This window comes from Mesoplodon mirus, assembly GCF_964341445.2.
Source record: "Mesoplodon mirus genome assembly, chromosome: 20".
NCBI classification, from domain to species: Eukaryota; Metazoa; Chordata; class Mammalia; order Artiodactyla; family Ziphiidae; genus Mesoplodon; species Mesoplodon mirus.
In genome coordinates, this window is record NC_138996.1 from 37,067,853 (window position 1) to 37,092,916 (window position 25,064).

The 25,064-nt window shown below is 35.3% G+C and overlaps 1 long non-coding RNA gene across 1 annotated transcript in view; it reads left to right on the forward strand.

The window, feature by feature from the left end:
- LOC309795800 overlaps positions 1-25,064 on the forward strand; it is a 518,318-nt gene that overhangs the window by 477,455 nt on the left and 15,799 nt on the right. The window lies entirely within an intron of this gene.

Genomic DNA, 25,064 nt, shown 5'->3' on the forward strand with positions numbered 1-25,064 from the left:
ATGATGAAGCTGAGAGTGATATGGAAAAAGGGCTGTAATGGTTAAGACCAGTTAGGAGGAAAAAGCAATAATCCAGGAAAGAGATGTTCAGAACTTTGACACGGGAGAGTGCTGAGGATGTAGAAAGTCAATTTATTTCTGGATACTTGTGGATTTTGAAAAAAATATAATGCAGATGAAGATAGAGAAAAAATAATTTATAGTTTATAATAGGTTAACATCAAGACTTTTGTGGTCAGAACAACTGAAAAGTTTTAGTTGACTTTTATTAAGATGAGAAAGGTTTCTGTAAGAGCTGATTAAGGAGATTCATTGAGAGATCAGTTTTGGATATGTTATGTTTGATATGTATACTGTATATCAAAGAAAAATTTGAGTAGGTGATTAAAAATATGGATCTCATTTCAGAGGAGAAGACGAATCTGGATACATTCATTTGGGAGGTAGCACCATATTACAATTTAAAGCTGTGAGGCCAGAAAAGATTACCTAGGGCTTTTGTACAAATATATGAGAGAAACAGTAAGAGGGCTGGCTCTGAGTCAGTTCAACATTTAGATGCCGGCTTTATGAGATGTGTGGGGGGGAAACAAACAAACAAAAACCCACAAAAAACCTTAAAAATAGCAGCCAGTGAGTAGGAGAATCAAGAGATAATGTGCCATGAACGAATTGAGCCTTTCAAGAAGGATATAATGATCAATCATGTCCAATGTTGTCAGCAGCATACCCACCAAAAAATGTCAAACATTGTTAGTAGGCTGAATAAAATCACGTCTGGGAATTAATTATTCTAAGTATTAATATAGAAGATATTGGGAATCTTGGTAAAGGTTGAGGGGTGAAAATCTGGATGAATTTAAGACAACTGCAGGTAGAAAGTTTTCAAAGAGCTAGAAGGGCTGGTTTCTGGAGAGGGGAGTGATTTTGTTATGCATAGCATTTAAAATAGAAGTAATAAAAGTGTATTTGAACAGTGAATAAATGGTACAGGATAGAAAATAATGAGACAAGAAGGTAGCACTAAACACATAAAAGAAAGGGTTGGCCTTAGCTAAGAACGAGGTCCATTCACCCACTGTAGGAGATAAGCAGATGATATGGGTAGAAATGCATATATATGGGAATTGGGAACTTGCAGAAGTTCTCATAGTTTACTGTTTTCTCAGTGAAAAGAAAAAAATAGGTCAGCAGCTGAGTGTGAGAGGAGAAAATTAGATATCAGAGGTTTTGAAGAAAAAGGGTAATGCAGGAACCTGATGTGTGAGAGATGGGGAGAGGGAATGGAGAATAAATGCATGATTGTCTAAAAACCAAAAGGCCAGGAGTGGCAGAGTCAAGATGGCAGACTAGGAAGACATAGAATTCGCATCTCCGCACAACTAGGGCACCAATCAGGCATTGGTGGGGGCCACAGAAACGTAAGGGGACGGGAGGAACCCCCAGTGACTAGGTAGGACGTGGGGCCTGGGAAGAGTGAAGGGAGAGGAGAAGTGGAGGCAGGAGAGGACTGGTGCCCCTGAGGGGCGGCTGGGGGAGGGCAAGGGATCCCACACCCGAAGGGGGAAATCGGGAGACCACTGTGAGGACAGAGGATCAAAAGGGAGCATGGCCACATTTCCCCAGCCCACGTGGGCCCCTGGGAAGCCTACTCAGATCCAGAGCCTGATCCTCTGCCCACCAAGGCCCCCTCCAGCCACATGGGTCCTGAGGCAGAGGGAGGGAGAGAAGGGGGAGCAAAAGTAAAGGCTGGGCCTACGGGACTGGCACCCTTGAAGGGTGGCTGTGGACGGAAGGAGTTCCTACACTCAGCAGGACCCACCCATGGTTAGGGCTCCAGCAGCGAAGATGGGGGGAGACACTGGGGGAGACTGGGGCGTGCGGAGGAATGGAAGGGAAAGGGACCAGTGCTTTCCCTGTCCAATTAGGCACCAGGAAGCCTGTTGGGCTCCTGGGCCTAATCCTCTGCCCTTGGAGCTTTTATCCTGCCCTGCACAGCCTAAGCCCCGCCCCTACACCCCCCACCAGGGACCCACCTCTATACTCGGAGACCCCCTCTGAGATCCCCTAAACCCCTCCCACACACCCTCACTCGGGGCCCTACCTCCAAGCTCTGGAGCTCCACACCAGGGAGGCCCTCCTTTCCACATGCTGCCTCCCCCTTCTGAGCAGATCCTAAGCCGAGGCCCCACCCCATGCTTGAATGTGCCCCGCCTAGGCCCCCGCACCCAAGGCCTTTTCTGACTGCTCAGATCCTGAGCCTAGGTCCCGCCCCACCCTAAACCCCACCCCTGCCTAAGTTCCATCCCCACCTAAACTCCACTCCCATAGCCAAGGCTTTTTTTTTCTTTTTTCCCCCGCTTTTAGATTAGATTGCAGTTATGTTTTACCTTGTTGATTCATTTATATTTTTACTTTTTCTAATAAATCTTTTATTTTTCTGATTTTATTTTATTCTTCATACCTTGTTATTGTTCTCCTTTTGGCTTGTTCCCCCTTTTATTTTTTTTTCTTTATCCTGTTGTGGTTTTATTTTACCTTGTTACAGTTGTTTCAATTATATTTATATTTTTCCTAATGTAGTTATTATTTTTCTAATTTTATTTTGCTTTTTACTCTTTGTTATTTTACTGCTCCTTTATCTTTTTTTTTTTTTTTTTTTTTTTTTGCTGCACCATGCTTGCAGGATCTTGGTTTCCAGGCCAAGGGTTGGGCCCAAGCTCCTGTGGTGGGAGTGCCGAGTGCAAACTGCTGGAATAACAGAGAACCACATGCTCCAGGGAATATTAATTGGAGTGAGGCCTCCTGGAGGTCATCATCTCAGCACCAACACCAGACTCTCTCCAACTGTGAGCAAACTCCTGTGCTGGACGCCTCAGGCAAAACAACCAGTAAGACAGGAACATAGCCCCACCCATCAAAAAAGTGAAACAACAAAAAAATGTTACAGAGGAAGGAGCAAGGTAAAAACCTTCAAGACGAAATAAATGAGGACGAAATAGGCAACCTATCTGAAAAAGAATTCCGAGTAATGACAGTAAAGATGATCCAAAAATCTCGGAAACAGAATGGAGAAAATACAAGAAACACTTAACAAGAATCTAGAAGAACTAAAGAGCAAACAGTGATGAACAACACAATAACTGAAATTAAAAATACTCTAGAAGGAATCAATAGCAGAATAACTGAGGCAGAAGAATGGAGAAGTGAGCTGGAAGATAAAATGGTGGAGATAACTGCCAGGGAGCAGAATAAAGAAAAAAGAATGAAAAGAATTGAGGACAGTCTCAGAGACCTCTGGGACAACATTAAATGTATCAACATTCGAATTATACGGGTCCCAGAAGAAGAAGAGAAAAAGAAAAGCTCTGAGAAAATATTTGAAGAGAGTATGGTCAAAAAATTCTCTACATGGGAAAGGAAATGGTCAATCAAGTCTAGGAAGCACAGAGAGTCCCATACAGGATAAAACCAAAGAGAAACACACCACACATATTAATTAAACTATCAAAAATTAAATACAAAAAAAAAAAATTAAAAGCAGCAAGGGAAAAGCAACAAATAACACACAAGGGAATCCCCATCAGGTTAACAGCTGATCTTTCAGCAGAAACTCTGCAAACCAGAAGGGAGTGGCAGGACATATTTAAAGTGATGAAAGGAAAAAACCTACAACCAAGATTACTCTACCCAGCAAGGATCTCATTCAGATTCGATGGAGAAATTAAAACCTTTACAGACAAGCAAAAGCTAAGAGAATTCAGCACCACCAAACCAGCTTTACAACAACTGCTAAGGGAACTTCTCTAGGCAAGAAACACAAGAGAAGGAAAAGACCTGCAATAACAAACCCAAAACAATTAAGAAAATGGTAATAGGAACATACATATCCATAATTACCTTAAATGTAAATGGATTAAATGCTCCCACCAAGAGACATAGACTGGCTTAATGGACACAAAAACAAGATCCATATATATGCTGTCTACAAGAGATCCATTTCAGACCTAGGGACACATACAGCCTGAAAGTGAGGGGATGGAAAAAGATATTCCATGCAAATGGAAATCAAAAGGAAGCTGGAGTAGCAATTCTCATATCACACAAAATAGACTTTAAAATAAAGACTATTATAAGAGAGAAAGAAGTACACTATATAATGATCAAGAGACCAAGAAGAAGATATAACAACTGTAAATATTTATGCACCCAACGTAAGAGCACCTCAATACATAAGGCAAATGCTAACAGCCATAACAGGGGAAATCAACAGTAACAGAATAATAGTAGGGGACTTTAACATCACACTTTCACCAATGGACAGATCATCCAAAATGAAAATAAATAAGGAAACACAAGCTTTAAATGACACATTAAACATGATGGACTTAATTGATATTTATAGGACATTCCATCCAAAAACAACAGAATACATTTTCTTCTCAAGTGCTCATGGAACATTCTCCAGGAATAGATCATATCTTGGGTCACAAATCAAGCCTTGGTTATTTTAAGAAAATGGAAATTGTATCAAGCATCTTTTCTGACCACATGCTATGAGATTAGAAATCAATTAAAGGAAAAAACAGTAAAAAAACAAAAACAAAAAAATACATGGAGGCTAAACAGTGCACTGCTAAATAACCAAGAGACCACTGAAGAAATCAAAGAATAAAAAAAATACCTATAAACAAATGAGAATGAAAACACAATGATCCAAAAGCTATGGGACACAGCAAAACCAGTTCTAAGAGGGAAGATCATAGCAATTCAAGCTCACCTCAATAAACAAGAAAAATCTGAAATAAACAATCTAACCTTATGCCTAAAGTGACTAGGAAAAGAACAACAAAGAAAACCCAAAATTAGTAGAAGGAAAGAAATCATAAAGGTCAGAGAAGAAATAAATGAAATAGAAACAAAGGAAACAATAGCAAAGATCAATAAAACTAAAAGCTGGTTCTTTGAGAAGTTAAACAAAATTGATAAACCTTTAGCCAGACTCATCAAGAAAAAAAGGGAGAGGACTCAAGTCAATAAAATTAGAAATGAAAAAGGAGAGATTACAACTGACACCGCAGAAATACAAAAGATCATAAGAGACTAATACAAACAACTCTATGCCAATAAAATGGACAACCTGGAAGAAATGGACAATTCTTCGAAATGTACAACCTTCCAAGACTGAACCAGGAAGAATTAGAAAATATAAACAGACCAATCACAGGCTTCAAGGGCAAATTCTATCAAACATTTAGAGAAGAGTATCATTCTGAAACTCTTCCAAAAATTGCAGCGGGAGGAACACACCCAAACTCTATCTACAATGTCACCATCACACTGATATCAAAACCAGACAAAGATATCACACACACCAAAAAATTATGGACCAATATCACTGATGAACATGGACGCAAAATCCTCAACAAAATACTAGCAAACAGAATCCAGCAACACATTAAAAGGATCATACACCATAATTAAGAGGGATTTATCCCAAGGATGCAACAATTCTTCAATATGCACAAAACAATCAATGTGATAAACCATATTAACAAATTGAAGAATAAAAACCATATGATCATCTCAGTAGATGCAGAAAAAACTTTTGAAAAAATTCAACACCCATTTATGATAAAAACTCTCCAGAAAGTGAGCATAGAGGGAACCTGCCTCAACCTGATAAAAGCCATACATGACAAACCCACAGCAAACATCATTCTCAATGGTGAAAAATTGAAAGCCTTTCCTCTAAGATCAGGAACAAGACGAGGATGTCCACTCTTGCCACTATTATTCAATATAGTTTTTGAAGTCCTAGCCACAGCAATCAGAGCAGAAAAAGAAATAAAGGGAATACAAATTGGAAAAGTAGAAGTAAAACTGTCACCGTTTGCAGATGACATGATACTATACATGGAAAATCCTAAAGATGCCACCAGAAAACTACTAGAACTAATAAATGAATTTGGTAAGGTTGCAGGATACAAAATTAATGCACAGAAATCTCTTGCATTCCTATACACTAACAATGAAAGATCAGAAAGAGAAATTAAGGAAACAATCTCATTTACCATGGCAACAAAAAGGATAAAATACCTAGGAATAAACGTACCTAAGGAGGCAGAAGACCTGTACTCAGAAAACTATAAAATACTGATGAAAGAAAACAAAGATAACATAAACAGATGGAGAGATACACCATGCTCCTGGATTGGAAGAATCAATATTGTGAACATGACTATACTACCCTAAGCAATCTACAGGTTCAATGCAATCCCTATCAAATTACCAATGACATTTTTCACAGAACTAGAATAAAAAATTTCACAATTTGTATGGAAATACAAAGGACCCTGAATATCCAAAGCAATCTTGAGAAGAAAAATAGAGCTGGAGGAATCAGGCTCCCTGACTTCAGACTATACTACAAATCTACAGTAATTAAGACAGTATGGTACTGGCACAAAAACAGAAAGATAGATCAATGGAATAAGATAGAAAGCCCAGAGCTAAACCCACGCACCTATGGTCATCTTATTTTTGATAAAGGAGGCATGAATATACAATGGAGAAAAGACAGCCTCTTCAATAAGTGGCGCTGGGAAAACTGGACAGCTACATGTAAAAGAATGAAATTGGAACACTCCCTAACACCATACACAGAAATAAACTCAAAATGGATTAAAGACCTAAATGTAAGGCCAGACACTCTAAAACTCTTAGAGAAAAACATAGGCAGAACACTCTATGACATCAATCAGTGCAAGATCCTTTCTGACCCACCTCCTAGAGAAATGGAAATAAAAACAAAAATAAACAAATGGAACGTAATGAAACTTGAAAGCTTTTGCACAGCAAAGGAAACCATAAACAAGATGAAAAAACAATGCTCAGAGTAGGAGAAAATATTTGCAAACGAAGCAACTAACAGTGATTAATCGCCAAAATATACAAGCAGCTCATACAGCTCAATATCACAAAAACAAACAACCCAATCCAAAAATGGACAGATGTACCTATATAGACATTTCTCCAAAGAAGACACACAGATGGCCAACAAATGCATGAAAAGATGCTCAACATCACTAATCATTAGAGAAATGCAAATCAAAACCACAATGAGGTATCACGTCACACTAGTCAGAATGGCCATCATCAAAAAATCTACAAACAATAAATGCGGGAGAGGGTGTGGAGAAAAGGGAACACTTTTGCACTGTTGGTGGGAACGTAAATTGATACAGCCACTATAGAGAACAGTATGGAGGTTCCTTAAAAAACTACAAATAGAACTACCATACGACCCAGCAGTCCCACTACTGGGCATATACCCTGAGAAAACCATAATTCAAAAAGAGTCATGTACCACAATATTCATTGCAGTTCTATTTACAATAGCCGGGACATGGAAGCAACCTAATTGTCCATCGACAGATGAATGGATAAAGAAGATGTGGCACACATATACAATGGAATATTACTCAGCCATAAAAAGGAGTGAAATTGATTTATTTGTAGTGAGGTGGATGGACCTAGAGTCTGTCATACCAGAGTGAAGTTAAGTCAGAAAAAACAAATACCATATGCTAATGCATATATATGGAATTTAAAAAGGCAGTACTGATGAACCTAGTGGCAGGGCAGGAATAAAGAAACAGATGTAGAGAACGTACTTGAGGGCACGGGTGGGTGGGGGAGAATGGGAAACTGGGATGAAGTGAGAGAGTGGCATGGATATATATACACTACCAGATGTAAAATAGATAGCTAGTGGGAAGCAGCCGCATAGCACAGGGAGATCAGCTCGGTGCTTTGTGACCACCTAGAGGGGTGGGATAGGGAGGGTGGGAGGGAGACACAAGAGGGAGGGGACATGGGGATATATGTATACGTATAGCTGATTCACTTTGTTATACAGCAGAAACTAACACACCACTGTAAAGCAATTATACTCCAATAAAGATGTGAAATAAAATAAAAACCAAAAGCCCAGTGAACTGAGTACTCAGCAATCCAAAGTGAGACTGCGCAGTATTTTTTTTTTTTTCCTCAACACCCTCAGCTGCACTGGTGTGGTCGCTGAAAAGGTGGAGAGTTAGATTCATTCAGAGTTAATGTTTTGCAAAATGCATATGGTGAGATGAAAGGGGTCAAAATTTTAAGGATATTTGTCTGGAAATGATTACAATAATAGGCTTTTATTATGTATCTTAACAATGTACCAGGTACTATTCTAAGCTCTTTACATTCACTCACTTAAATATCGTAACAGCCCTATAGAGTAGATATTTTATTTTTCCCACTTTTACAGATGAGGAAAATAAGGCATAGAAAGTAAAAATTTGGCTAATGTCTACAACTTGGAGGCGACAGATCTATTTACCCCGTGTGTTCAGAAATTTTTTTGATATAAAACCACACATGCATGTTTACGAAAGTAAATATAACACAAGTACCCAATGTAAATTATCTAGAAATGGACATATTTGTGCAACCAAAGAAATCAAAAGATTAAAAACACCCAGTAATCCAGAAATCTCCTTAGGCACCAACCAATCACCACTTCCTCCGTTCATCCCACGGTCAACCTTATCCTGACTTCTAATAATAAAGTTTTATTGCCTGATTTTTAACTTTATATAGATAGAATCATTCTCGATCTTATATTTGCGAAGTTTATGCATGCTATTAGAACTAGCAGTAATTTTTCATTTTTATAGTGTTAATTATAAAAATATACTGCTAGTGTTTATTCCATTATTGATGGATACTTGCAGTATTCAGTTACTAGTTGTTATAAATTGTGCTATGAATATTCTTATGGATGTCTTTAGCTACATATTACCTATATAATTCCAATATAATTACCTGATTTTACCAATAAATTGGATTCTATATCTTTTCTGCAAGTGTTCTTCTATTAATAGTCTGTTGCATTACATTGCATTTTTTCCCCAGTCATTTATATTTCTATATGGTTGGTGGTAATTTGGCCTTGAAAAATGTTTTATGCAAGTTGAATGTATGAATGTTCTTTCATCACATTTATTCATGTTTAACAAGATCATATCTTACAGAAAGTGTATACAGTATTTCTTTAAATTCTGCCCTGTTCCAAAATATAAATTAGTGTTACAGTGGTTTTATAAAATAGTTTTGGAAACTTTCTTTTTTCTCTGGAAAGTTTAAATAGTATAAGAATTTGTTCTTTTTAGATTAGGTAATTAAACTGAAAATTTCTGGGCATTATCTTTATTAGGTACTTAGATTTTGATAACTTTTACAATTATTTTGTAATAATTGGCCTGATATTTTACGTATATCTGAGAGTTAGTAACAGCCATTTAATTTTTCTAAAATCCATCAATGCCGTAGAGGTTTTCAAATTTGATTAAAATATTCTTTTAGACATTTACAATTTCCTATTTGTTCTATATCCATATACAATTTCTGATTTTGTGTATTTTCCTCCCTGTGTTTTTATTGCTTATGGCAGCTCATTGCTTATCTTTTAATTATATTTTTCAAAAAGCCAATTCTTTGACTTATCAAATCTAATTTCTCCATAAATTAACATTCCTGCTTTCATACTTATTAAACTCTGTTCATCTCTTTTTAACTTACTGAATTTAACACTTAAGAAATAATCTGAAGTGAAGGATTTTTTTATTGTCAGTATTTCCATTTTAATATTATCCTCACAAATACTTGTTTAGGACAAACTTCTAAATTCCCTGCTGTGTGGAGTTACTTTACCTATTTTAAAAAATCATTTTAATATCATGATCAGAGAATATGGTACCTATAACATGGTACTTGTAATTTCGATCTTTAAAAATCCATTACAATTTTCTCTATGATCTTAACAGATGATCACTTTTTGTAAGTGTTCCGTAAGTGTCTCATAATAGTATATGTTGCTAGATACTGATTAATTCAACCAATATTTACTCAAGGCTCACTTTATCTTTGGCACCTGGACCTGCTGAAAAAAAAATAAAGCAGACAAGCATTCTTTCCTTCCTGGGTTTACATTCTAGTGGTGGGAGAAATAAAACCGTGCACATCTTAGTGAAATACACTATGCTGTCTCTTTTAATATGATCCATGCCACCAGGGCACAAAGTGAAGGAAAGTTTTGAAGGGTAGGTACTGAGGGTTTGCAGTTTTATATATGATGGTTTTGGAAAGCTTCATTGAGAAAGTGACACTTGAGCAATGGCTTGAAGGAGTGGGAAAGCGATATCTGTGCATATCTGGAGGACAGAACATTCCAGACAGAGCAAAACAGCCTGTAAAAAGGCTCTAATATGAGGTGTATCTAGCATCATTAAGAGCAGCAAAAAAAAAAAAAAAAAAAAAAAAGACCAGTCAAGGAAGGGGTACAGTTGTAGGGCATGAAGTCAGGAACATGATGAGGCCGTTGTAAGGACTCTGAATTGTACCTACAGCAACATGAAGCACTGGAGGTTTCTGAGGAGAGTGAAGTGATGTAACTTCCACTATAAAACGATTATTCCCACAGATCTGTGATGAAACAGATGCTACATGCAGGGTCACAGATGAGAAATTATCTTGTCTCAGACTAGGATTGGAGGAATGAAGCAAGTAAGAAGTTGTTATACTTGAAGTATTTTTCAAAGTAGATCCTAAAGAACCTTTTCCCACTATGCCTATGGGGTAGGAAGGAAAGAAATCAAGGAGGAAACCACAGCTGTGGCTAAGCAGCTGGAAATACAGAATTCACTAGCTAAAGAAGTCTGATGGTGGAGTAGATATTGGGGGGTTATCAGGAATTGGGTTCTAAGCATGCTGAGTTTGAGATGAAGCCCAGTAAGCTGCTAGATGGCGGAGTTGTGAGTAATTAGCTATAGACGGAATTTAAAACCATGAGGCAGGAGGCTATTACTGAGGATATGAATAAAGACAGAAGAGAAGAGGTGCAAGGGCTGATACTGTGACACCCTAAGCCTGGGGAAAGGTCAGGAATCAGCAAAGAAACTGAGAATAATAATATTTTATTCAGAATATTTCACACATAAGAATTTGTATACACACTCTCATAGAAACAGATACGCAAATATCACTATCAGTGGTTGCACCCCTGGTTTTCTCCTTTTCACATTGTAATGTATGAAGAAATTACATTAGCATCATTCTGATTTTTACCAAGTTAGCTTTACCAATATCTGTACACAAAACACACATACGCAAATAGACATTCAAATGAAATTACTGTATTTCTACAAATCTTGCTTTACTTGATGTTCCTTTTAAATCTTCTGTCCAATCATAAACTTGACAGGAGTCTTTACAATAATTACAATTAATCCTAGTGTTAGATACTTAGCCGAACAATATAATATGCTTAAGTGTCATAGTGGAATGGCATCCACTAAAGAGTCATGAAGTTTTAAAAGAAAAGGATTCTAGGAAGTACAAATTAACAAATCTAATAAATTTAGTTTGGAATACCATAGATTAACAATGAACTTTTAAACAAATTAAAAAATTCACTATTGAATTGAAATTCACTGCAGAGGAAGATGAATAAAAAACCATGGCAAGAAAAAGCATGAGTATATCTTTAGATTAAAAGACTATTTATTACTACTGTTTACTACTGCCATAGGTGAACTCCATGTAATATCTTGGCTAAACTTTACAACTCTTTAATATCAGTATTTAGTATAAGAAGCCTCAGATTCACAGAAGTTGAGTAATTTGCTCAAATTCACACAAATGAAGGATAGATCTATTTTTTTTTTTGTTTTTTACATTAGAAAAAATTACTCAGATGACTATTCCATATGGCTTTTTCAATCTATGGGTTCAATATAACACTTGATTGTGAATATAATTTAAGGAAATAATTCAGAGAAGGAAAAAAAATTGGAAAAACTGGCTGAAGGTTAAAATGTAGTGCACTAGGAAATTTGAGGAGACAGGCTCATGGAACTATTTTATCAGGGTCACCAACACCCTCTCCCTAAAATCCTAGGCTTTAAGGGATCTGGCTTTGAATTTGGATACATTGGTTTCAAATTCTAACTCTACTGCTTTCCAGCTTTTTGTCCTTAGGACACTTACTTAATGTTTCCGTAGCTTAGTGTCCTCATCTAAAAAGTAGGACAACAGTACTACTATTTCATAATAATATGGTGATATCACCTGCCTTTTTTTCTGTGTTGACATTTGCCTCTTTTACCTTAGCATAATCCAAGGTAATGGCACCAAACTGTACTTGGAGCCATGGTATCCTTCACTGCTCCTTAATGAAGCACACAGATACGGTAAAATAAAAATACTGATAATAATGTTGATGATAATGGAGTGAATAAATGCCCATTTCACTTAACAAGGAACCATGATTATCCACAGGTTTCTTTGTAGGATAAATAATTCTTTAGGGATCAGTCTACCAGAGAATATGATTTTAGATTATGCATGGAATGAAAGATATGTATAACAGAGTTTTTCTCCACAAGCACAATTTATAGGTTTAGGATTAATGAAATCTAATGATTGAAAATGAAAGTCAAAATAGATTAAACTTCATTCTCTGTTAGAATAAATTACTGAACATAAGATACACTGGGACACTTAGAAATATCATATATGTGGACACTGCAGTATGAAGAAATTATTCTGTATCTGTGGAGGACATGTAAAACGCTAGGTTATGTCATTTAATGCAACGAGTTAAAGACAAAAAATGTATTTGAAGTGTTCTGGACATACTTTTGCTTTAATTCTATTTTAATACTGTTTCAAGTATCAAAATCAATTAACTACTATACACTGTTATTTGAAATGTAAATTTTCAGTTTCTTTGGGAGTTCTGTATTTCAGTGTCCCTCAGAGTAGTAAAGATATTCATTCTCTTTGATCTACATTTAAAGTACTTTTAAAATTATATCATATGGGTATTACTGTAAAACTAGAAATACTTTGTGCATAGCCTGTATATCACTGCTTTATCTAAAAGACCAGATTAGAGAAGTACATTAATGGCTTCTGAACCTTCTTGATTTCTCTTTCTTCATATTTTTGATGTTAGAATTTGTTCATACATGGGAAATGACAACGTGTGAAGTAAGTTGACATTAGAAGACAGATACTCTAGTTGAAGGTTAATGTTTTAGTTCACTTTTTCCCCTATCTTCTTGCTCTAACAAGAGGCAGCAGAAAATCACCTTGGTTATCCAAGGAAGATAAGTTGCCTTTGAATCTCTAATGATAGCTTACAGTCTCTCTCAACAAGGAATTGTTAGCACATGTAAGCAAACAAAACAAACAAAAAACATTTCTACTAATAAAAATATTTTGATACATATATACAGATGAAAAAGTTATAACTGCTATTATACCTCATATATCTAATAATTTTACATCAAGTGTATGAATCATATCAGTTATTTAAGAAATAAGGAAAAATAAAATGCAGAGATATTGAGAGACTTTACAACACTCTCACTCATTTAAATAAGGATTCAAATAATAAAGATACAGAACATCTAAATAATATATTTCATAAAGTTAATATAAAGTGTATATATGTGTATATGTACGTGCACACTCACATTTACAAAGCTTTAATACAATGCAAAGTTGATACATCTATTTTGTCCTCTGGCTATGAGATAATAAAGAAGATCTACTTGACCATATATAAAATCTCACAATACTAAAATTTGAAATGATTAAGAAAAGGACATATAAGTAAATCAAACAATTTGAAATTAAATGTTTAAAACATTCTCCTAGATAGCTCCCATGTCTAGGTTACCCAAGTTCAAATTACTGATTTTTGAAAAGATCAAATAAAGTGACCATAGTATATACAACATATTTGATATTGAGAATGCTGAATATAAAGGAAAATTTATAGCCTTAAAATGTTCATTATTATACTAGAGAGACTAAAATAAATGAGTTAATCATTTAGCAAGGGAGGTTAAAAAAAACCCCACAAAGCTATAAAACTCCTAGAAGGTAACATAGGAGAAACCTAGATGATCTTGGATATGGCAATGACTTTTTAGATACAACACCACAGGCATGATCAATGAAAGAAATAATGGATAAGCTGGCCTTCATTAAAATTAAAAACTTCTGATCTGTGAAAGAAAATGTGAATAGAATGAGAAGGCAAGCCACAGACTGGGAGAAAATATTTACAAAAGACATCTGATAAATGACTGCCATTCAAAACATACAAAGAACTCTGAAAGCTAGAAATAGAAAACCGACCTGATTAAAAAATGTGCCAAAGACCTTACAAGGTGTCACACCAAAGATGACATAAAGATGGCAAATAAAACATGAAAAGATACTCCACATCCTATGTCATCAGGGAAAGGCAAATTAGAACAATGAAATACCACTACATATCTATAAGAATGGCCAAAATCCAAAACACTGAGAACAGCAAGTGCTCACAAGAATGTGAAGCAACAGGAACTCTCATACATTGCTGGTGGAAACACAAAGTGAAACAGCCACTTTGGAAGACAGTTTGGTGGTTTCTTACATTTGGACAATGAAGTATTACTCAGTGCTAAAAAGAAATGAGAAAAGACATGGAAGAAACTTAAATGCATATATTACCAGGTCAAAGAGGCCAATCAAAAAAGGCTACATACCATATGATTCCAACTATATGATATTTTGAAAAAGATCAATGACAGCCAGGGGCATGGGGTAAGGTGGCAGCTAGATGAACAGGCAGAGCACAGAGGATTTTTAGGGGAGTAAAATACTCTGTATTATACCATAATGGTGGATACGTGTCCTTATACAAATGAACAAATGTTCAAACCCATAGAATGTATGACACCAAAAGTGAGCCCAAGATTAAACTATGGATCTTGGGTGATAATAATGTTCGTAAGTTATAATAAATTATCACTGCAGGGGATGTGGATAATGGGTCGGCTGTGCAGGTGTGGGGCAGTGTGTGCAGAAAATCTCCACCTCCCCCTCAATTTTGGGGTGAAAAATTGAACCATGTAAACAAAGAAAGTCTTAATAAAAAAACGAAGATAAAATAATAGTCAAGCACATGGAATGAATGAAAGAATCTTTAAAAGAAATCAATGGAATTTCAGTGGTTTTTACGTATTTAATATCTTAAAAAGATATTACAAATGAAAGAAGAGCAAAACACTGGCATAATAAAAATGTGATACAGATATAGTGGTGTGTTCCCATGCTCTCAATGTCCCTTGACTTTTGCCTAACTTGATACATTTTCAAAATGTATGCAGTAAGATAGAAAATGAATGTTTTCACCACAAGCAATGCAAAAGCAACAGCATTTAATTGCCTGATTTTTGACCCTCAGAAGTATTTACTTTGAGACTTTATTAAACCTGGAACCTCATACTGATAAGGTACTTCCAGTGGCAAAACTACGTAATTTGGCTAACAGGAATGTAAAGCAGTGATTATATATATATGTGTGTGTGTATATGTATGCATACACACACACACACAGAGCGCATCACATAAGGAACATTCTGTCCGTATGCCCTATTAGCGGTGAGGTTAACACTAGTAATTTAAGTACTTTCCACCAAGTTTTTTCACTGTAAAAGTTACTAATTGTGTAACTGATAAGTAATCAAAGAAATAACTGGAGATTTATTATGTAATATTCTGTTCTCTTTCAACCTTCCACCCAATAGATTTAGCAATCTTGCATGATTCCTTTTTGAATCGACTCTTTTGAAAGTTTTGTGGTGATGATTTTTCTAATTTTATTGTTTCTATGTTTATTAGTTGGCATTCTACTGTAAGGAACAAATTTCCTTTCCTCCTTTGATTGCTTTTTGTGTTTACAGGCAAACATTTTGATATTATTCAATGGACTATTGTTCATTACTGTCATTTTACTTTGATGTTTGAATTGTATGATATATTTGGACAGGGGAGGCTATTCAAAATGGCTTTTTATTACGTTTGACATGACCCATTTTTTTTAAGGACTTTCTTACTTTCTGGCATGTCCAGACTCATCTTATACTTATCCTGTTTCAGCACTGGAATCAGTCATTTCCCCACAGAGTCTAGTTCTTATTGGGAAATAGTATTTAGCAACCAAGATTTCTGACCTAAGTGCACTGCCCTTTGCTACTGGAGTATCCACTTCTGGGCCATTTTAGTGGAAAGGACTAGGAAAAAACATTTCATCATTCACCTATAAACACACCAATTACAAATATATGAAAGTTATAGTAGAATAATTATATTAAACTTAAATTATTTATGACATTTATATATTATGATAAAGACATTTATATATTATAATTTCAATATCTAAAATTTAAAAATATAAACTCATAATTTCACAGTGATAGCTCTAATTCCAGTCCAACATTACAGGATTGCTCCTTGGCTTCCTCATTTCATATCAGTATCTCTCTTCATTTACTGTGTAAACTTTGCCTCCCCAAATCAACCTTCCATATATTCATATATTTTTAAACTACCTAATAAAAAAATATTTTCAGAATAGCTACCATTATACCATTATGTGTATGTACACACATCACACTGGTAAAAGCCAAGATCAGTTGATAGATTAAAAACAAACAACCTAAGATTAAAAACAAACATACAAACAACCTAAGAATATACAGTCATAATATGTTTTCAAAATTGAGTGTGTTTGTTTTCTCTCTTTGATTTTATGATAGTCGTTTGAAATACAGTGAGGGGGAGTTAACTATGCCACTGTGCCCTGTTGATCATTTTGACTTAAAGTCCCTTAAGAAACAGCCAGTGCCAGACGGATGCTCTGACCCTCCTCTGTCTCCCTATAAGCAGGAAAAAAATCTTTTATATGAAGGTACCCTCCCTGTACTAGGAGGGTAGAAGGCATCCTATCACCAGAGACAGGGAATTCAAGGCTGAGAAGGCTATGTAAACAAACCTTGTTACTTCATTGATTTGCTACCCCAAGCCCAAACCGTTTTCTTTTTTCAAAGCCTCACAAATAATTGTCTAAATAATTGCCTGCTTTGGTCACTTCTTTGAGCCCCATATTTTTATGAGCTCCCAAATATACAAAATTAAATTTGTTTTTCTCTTGTTACTCTGTCTTATGTCAATTTAATTATTAGGCCAGCCAAAGAACCTAGAAGGGAATATATATATATATATATATATATATATATATATATTTTTTTAACATTCTTTTCCATTATAGGTTGTTACAGGATACTGAATATGGTTCCCTGTGCTATACAGTAGGTCCTTGATGGCTATCTATTTTATATATAATAGTGTGTATGTGTTAATCCCAAACTCCTAATTTATCCCTCTCCCCGCCCCTTCCCTTTGGTAGCCATAAGTTTGTTTTCTATGATGTGAGTCTATTTCTGTTTTGTAAAGAAGTTCATTTGTATCTTATTTGTTTAGATTCCACAATAAGCAATACCATATATGTCTTTGCGTGGCTTACTTCACTTAGTATGATCATCTCTAGGTCCGTCCATGTTGCTGAAAATAGCATTATTTCATTTTTTAAAAAATATATAACTGAGTAATACTCCACACCATGTCTTATTCTGATGATTGCTCTCTTTCTTCTAGCTGTGGAGGTCTCTGCCTCTTGCTATGCCTTGTAATTTTCTCTCCATGACCAGACATGATATACTGAGTAAAAGGAACTGCTGTCATAGACAGTAATGTGGTCGTGAGGTGAGGAGGGAGGGCAACTGGGCTGTAGTGCATGATTAAGTCCAGGCTCCTAGGGAGCCTACGCCGCCCGACTGTGAATTCCACAAATGTTTCTCAGTTGTGTTCTCCTCCCCTTACATGGGACAGGATGGCTCTAGTAGGCTGTGGTTGGGTATTTCTCTTTTCCCAGGTGGAAGTCTAGGGGGAGCTGGGATTAGGTATTTCTCTTCTTCCAGGTCATTTAGGTTCTGATAGTACCCTAGCCAGCTAGGTTCTGGTCAACTAGCTTCTCTTGAGTGCAGGTCTTGTGAGAATCATGGAAAGTACTAGCTTATTTCAAAACGTGTTCTAAGCCAAATGACCAGCGACAGATAATAAAGATGTACTGTATATATATAAAGGAATATTACTCGGCCATAAAAAAGAATTAGATGATGTCATTTGAAGCAACATGGAGGGACCTAGAGATTATCATACTAAATGAAGTAAGCCAGAGAAAGACAAATATCATATATCACTTACATGTGTGTGAATCTAAAAAAAAATGATACAAATAAACTTACATACAAAACAGAAATAGACCCACAGACATAGAAAACACACTGCTACCAAAGGGGAAGGGGGGAAGATAAATTACAAGTTTGGGATTAACATATACATACTACTATGTATAAAATAATCAACAAGGACCTACTGTATAGCACAGGGAACTCTACTCAATATTCTGTAATAACCTATAAGGGTAAAGATTCTGGAAAAAATATATATTTATACACATATGTAACTGAATCACTGTGTGGTACACTCGAAACTAACAACGTTGTAAATCAACTAAATTCAATTCAAAAATCAAAGCATTCTCCCCTCCTTCTGTTGAGTCACGAGGAATTTTTCTCCCATATTTATTGTGAGAATTTGGTCGAGCTCCTGGAACTCAATCTCACAAAACTGTGGAGAGCACCTCCCCCCCCCCCAACGACTGGGTCTCCCTGGAGCTTGTAACTCTGGGTCGTCCAGACTGAGCTCCAGCAATTCATGCATTAGGTTTCAGGGTTCCTTCCCTAGAGCCGGTTCACTCAGTAGTTTACACTTTGGAGTCTCTGCTTCTGTAAGCCATGACTGCTGTATTCCCCTTCTGTCTCCCCAGTTGAGGAGAGTGGTTGACCCTGTGTCCTCTTCTTTATTAGGAATCCAAGAAGAGTCATTGATTTTTCAGTCTGTTCAGCTTTTTTCTGTTAGGACAAAGTGGTGCCTTCCAAGCTTCTTACAAGCTGAATTGGAAACCATCTTCCTCTCCAAGTTCTTCTCCTTCCCCTTCCTTCTTCTTGTAACTTTTAACTTCAAAATACTTTATGCTTTAGAGCTCTTGTGTGTAAAAATACTCAAGTTTAAAAATTACTCTGAAAGACATTTTGCTTTCTCTGGTTGGAGTCATTTCTCTGTCCTTTTAAATGCAGTTTCTGACATAGCTTTAATCTAAGATCTTATGCTTTGCTTTCTATTTGTTCTATCAGTTTTATCTTTTTATTATCCTATTTTTCCTTTGGTTATACATTAAAAAAAATACTATCCCTTCCTAGTCCTACATGAGATGATAATACAAATATCTGACTATCAAAGTATAATATTTGAAAATCCTCTTCCAGGACAAACAATGGTCTCCAAGCAGTTAAAAACTCTTTGAACCCTAACAATTTTTATGTATTTTTCAACTTCAGGTTTACTGAATATAATTTACTTGTAGTAAAATTAACCCTGCTTAGGTGTACAATTCAATTATTTTGAGAACTAAGTAGAGCCATGGAAACTTCACCGTAACTGAAATAGGCAATGTTTCTTTTACTGTAAAAATTTCCCTCAGTTCCCTTTAGATATTCCTTTCTCTGTGCTTCCGGTACCTGGCAACAACCTGTTTCTGTGTAAATATATATTTTTATAAAATATAGCTAATTATAAAACATGCAGCCTTTTATATCTGGCTTATTTTATTTAGCTTTACACTTTTCGATTCATCCTTCTAATTCTTTTTATGATGATAGTAGTACCTTATGAATAAACTAATTTGTTTATCCATTTACCATGTGACATGTTTTCAGGTGATTCCAGTTTTACATAATTATAAAGAAGGCTGCTAAGAACATACGTGTATCGGTCTCTAAGTGACCACATGCATTCTTCTACCTTTGGGAACTACCTAGGAATGAGAATGGTGGGTTGTATGGCAAGAGTATGTTTAGCTTTTAAAGAAATTACCAAAGATTTTCCAAAGTCTCTGTATTATTCTGTGTTCTAATCAGAAACATGTGAGTGTCAAATGCTCATCCTTCACCCTTCCAAACACTTCCAATTTCGTTTTGGATTTTTTTTTTGTCTTTAGCCATCCTAGCAAATGTGTAGTGGTATCTCTTATTTTTAATCTACATTCTTCTAATGAATAATGCTAATGAATATCCTTCATGTGTTTATTTTCCATTTTTATCTCATCCTTAGTGAAGCATTTGTTCAAATCTTTTGCAATTTTTTAGTTGGCTATTTTATTCTGACTGTTGAGCATAAGAGTACTTCATGAACTCTGAATATAAGTCCTTTAAAATATGTATTTGCAAATATATATCCCATGTATATATCAATATGCTCCCATATCAGATTTGTTTTAAGATATAGTGTGTTATTTCAATAATGATCTTATTGAAGAGCCAAATATTTTTCGTTTAAAGTGCAATATCCCTTTTTAAAAAAATCTTGGGTTTTATGTGTTTTGTGGCCTAAGAATTCTTTTCCTACCACATGTTACATTTTTCCAATGTTTCCTTTCAAAATGTATACACATTTGGCTTCAAATTTAGGCCTATTATTCCTTTTTCAGTGGTTTTCTATATGGTACCTGTGGGTTTTCTTCCAGCACAATTTGCTGAAAATACTACCCTTTGCCATTGAGTAACTTTGACACCTTTGTCAAAAATGTATCACGTATCTGTAGTACCTATTTCTCTGTAACTTACCGTATGTTTATTATAACATCCCACTCTATTGATTATCATACCTGAAGAGTAAATTTCAACTCATTACTGTGAACCTTTTAGTAATTTTTCATCAAAACTTTGGTCCTTTGCTCTTCTGTGTACATTTTAAATTAGCTGACAAAATCTATGAAAGTCCTGCTGGAGTTTTATTAGGATTATAATGAATTTTTTAATGAATTCTGGGAGAACTGACATCCTAACAGTATTAAACGGTTCAATTTGTGAATAAAGTGTAGTTCTCTATTTAGTTTTTAGTCTCTTTCATCGAAGTTAATACCTTTCAGCATATAAACCTGGGACATATTTCAATTTTTCTAAAATTATTTCATTCTTTGATATTATTGAAAACATTTGTTTTATTTTAATTGCCATATGCAATTACTCAATTCAGTTGTAACAAGAAATGAAAATGAGTTTTATTTATTGCTTTGTATCATGCAACTTTGCTAAACTGGGCTCATTTCTCCTGGCATTCCAAGAAATGACAGAACTGAAACAAATCTTGCTCTTGTCTATATAATAAATAAAGTCTCATCATTTACTTTCAATCTGCTTTTTGTAGTCAGGAATACCTATCTAGTAACACAGGGTTGGGGACACAAATTTTTTCCAAAGTAAATTTTAGTGGTTCTGAGCTATTACAAACCAAGATTCAAGGTAATCATATGTCCATATATAAGAGGTGTATTATATAATGGGTGTTTTCTGAATTAAATTCTTTGGAGAATACAATCAATATTTATTAAAGGATAAATTTAAAATATGTTCTAGTGTGTATATATGTATATTCAAAAGTGTATTTAATATATACAATTAAAGTCCACAGGTAACTGTCACAATTATTTAGAACCTAGAACCACAGTATTTCTTCAAGTATTTTATTTTTATTTACTTATTTTTACATCTTTATTGGATTATAATTGCTTTACAATGTTGTGTTAGTTTCTGCTGTACGACAAATGAGTCAGCTATATGTAACTCTATATACCCTCCCTCCCTCCCATCCTCCCCATCCCACCCCTCTAGGTGGTCACGAAGCACTGAGCTGATCTCCCTGTGGCATACAGCAGCTTCCCAGTAGCTAGCTATTTCACACATGGTAGTGTATATACGTCAACACTACTCTCAATTCGTCCCACCCTCCCCGCACAAGTCTATTCTCTACATCTGTGTCTCTATTCCTACCCTGCCACTAGGTTCATCAGTACCATTTTTCTATATTCCATATATATATGCATTAATATACAGTATTTGTTTTTCTCTCTCTGACTTACTTCACTCTGTATGACAGACTCTAGGTCCATCCACATCACTACAAATGACTCGATTTTATTCCTTTTTATGGCAGAGTAATATTCCATTGTATACATGTACCACATCTTCTTTATTCATTCATCTGTTGATGGACATTTAGGTTGCTTCCATACCCTGGCTATTGTAAATAGTGTTGCAATGAAAATTGGGGTACATGACTCTTTTTGAATTATGGTTTTCTCAGGGTATATGCCCAGTAGTGGGATTGCTGGGTCATACGGTAGTTCTATTTTTAGTTTTTTAAGGAACCTCCATACCATTCTCCATAGTGGCTGTATCAATTGACATTCCCACCAATAGTGCAGGAGGGTTCCCTTTTTTCCACACCCTCTCCAGCATTTATTGTTTGTAGATTTTTTGATATGGCCATTTTGACCGGTGTGAGGTGAAATGTATGTCTTCTTTGGATACATATCTATTTAGATCTTCTGCTCATTTTTCGATTGGGTTGTTTTTTTGCTGTTGAGCTGTATGGACTGTTTGTATATTCTGGTGATTAATCTCGTCTGTCATATCATTTGCAAGTACTTTCTCCCATTCCATAGGTTGTCTTTTTTTTTTTTTATGGTTTCCTTTGCTGTACAAAAGCTTTTCAGTTTGATTAGGTCCCATTTGTTTATGTTTGTTTTTATTTCTGTTGCCTCAGGAGACAGACCTAAGAAAACATTGGTAGATTTATGTCAGAGAATGTTTTGCCTATGTTCTCTTCTCAGAGTTTTATGGTGTCATGTCCTGTGTTTGTCTTTCAGCCATTTTGTGTTCTAACTTCATTGAGTTACTTGCATCTGTCCAACTTTCCCAGCACCACTTGCTGAAGACTGCCTTTTTCCCATTTTATATTCTTGCCTCCTTTGTCAAAGATTAATTAACCATAGCTGTGTGGGTTTATTTCTGGGCTCTCTATTCTGTTCCATTGATCTGTATGTCTGTTTTTGTACCAATTCCACACTGTTTTGATTACTGTAGCTTTCTAGTATTATCTGAAGTAGGGGAGAATTAAGCCTCCTCCTTTTTTTTCCCTCAGGATTGCTTTGGCAATTCTGGGTCTTTTATGGTTCCATACAAAAATGTCATGGGTGATTTGATAGGGATCACATTAAATCTGTAGATTGCTTTGTGTAGTATTGCCATTTTAACAGTATTAATGCTTCCAAGCCAAGACCTGGGATATATTTCCATTTATTTGAATTATTATGCTTTTTTAAATTTTTAATTTTTTTCTTTCATTGACTTGAAGAATCCCTTATGTAAAATTCTGATGCATAGAAATCCTCAACTAATGTCAACCTTAAAATTAATTGCAAAACAATACTATATTCTTACTATTCTTTAAATGGAATGTTTTTTAAATTTGGTTTTATTTTACTAGATTTGCCTTATTATTAAAACTAAATATAAAAATCAGTTCTCTCAAAGGATTCATATTAACTGATTATCTAATAAATTAGTGTTGGTTGAATAAGAATTTACTAGAAACATTAAAGTTCCTAGTAATGGATAAAGTGTAGTCAGGGAGTGGGGGATATATCAAGGTTGATAAGATTGAATTGTTTGCTCGGAGTACAAACGATAAGGGTTGTGTTATCTAAAATTTTAAACAAATATTAAAATCTAGAACCAATATTAAAATCATTAAAGGTGTTCTGCTTTTTACTAACAGCATTTGTTGGCAATTCTAAACAATGTCAAAACAAACAACCCAATCCAAAAACGGACAGAAGACCCAAATAGACATTTCTCTAAAGAAGACATACAGATGACCAGTAGGCAAGTGAAAAGATGCTCAACGTCACTAATTATCAGAGAAATGCAAATCAAAACTACCATGAGGTAGTATGACCACCTCACACTGGTCAGAATGGCCATGATGAAAAAGTCTACAAATAAGAAATGCTGAAAAGGGTGTGGAGAAAAGGGAACCCTCCTACACTGTTGGTGGGAATGTAAGTTGGTGCAGCCACCATGGAAAATAGTATGGAGGTTCGTCGGAAAACTAAAAATGGAACTACCATATGATCCAGCAATCCCACTCCTGGGAATATACCCAGACAAAACTATAATTCAAAAAGATACATGCACCCTTATGTTCATAGCAGCACTATTCACAATAGCCAAGACATGGAAGCAACCTAAATGTCCATCAACAGATGAATCGATAAAGACGATGTGGTACATATATACAATGGAATACTACTCAGCCATAAAAAAGAATGAAATAATGCCATTTGCAGCAACATGGATGCAACTAGAGATTATCATACTAAGTGAAATAAGTGAGACGGAGAAAGATAAGTACCATGTGATATCACTTATATGTGGAATCTAAAATATGGTGCAAATGAACGTATCTATAAAGCAGAAACAGACTCACAGAAAACGGACTCGTGATTACCAAGTGGGAGGGGGTTAGGGAGAGGGATGGACTGGGAGTTTGGGGTTAGGAGGTGCAAACTATTATATTTAGAACAGATAAGCAACAAAGTCCTACTGTATAGCACAGGGAACTATATCCAATCCCCTGCAATAAACCATAATGGAAAAGAATATAAAAAGGAATGTATAGAATTGAGTCACTTTGCTGCACAGCAGAAATTATCACAACATTGTAAAGCAACTATACTTCAAGTTAAAGAAAAAGAGATCCTTATCTTATCACATAAATAGAAGGGAAAAAGGTTATGATGTTTAAGATTAGTAGACAATTGAATACCTATTAGATATTTGATAGTAAGGAATAACCGATTTTTTAAAGTATGATGATGATATTTAAAAAAGCATATAATAGGATATAGAAATCAATGTATGTGGTTGAAATAACACCAACTAGAACTTCAGATTGTTTGGGAAAATTAAAAAATCAAATTTCATCTTATTATACTTGTCACAGATCCTGTATCTATATACAAGTGTCTGCTTATAAATACTTCATATGTTTTATTTTATCTATAAAGATTAATTGGTTTTAAATTTGAATAAGTTACTTACATCATAAAGCATTAAATCTCTTTCAAAATAACATGTACATCCAATGCATTAAGA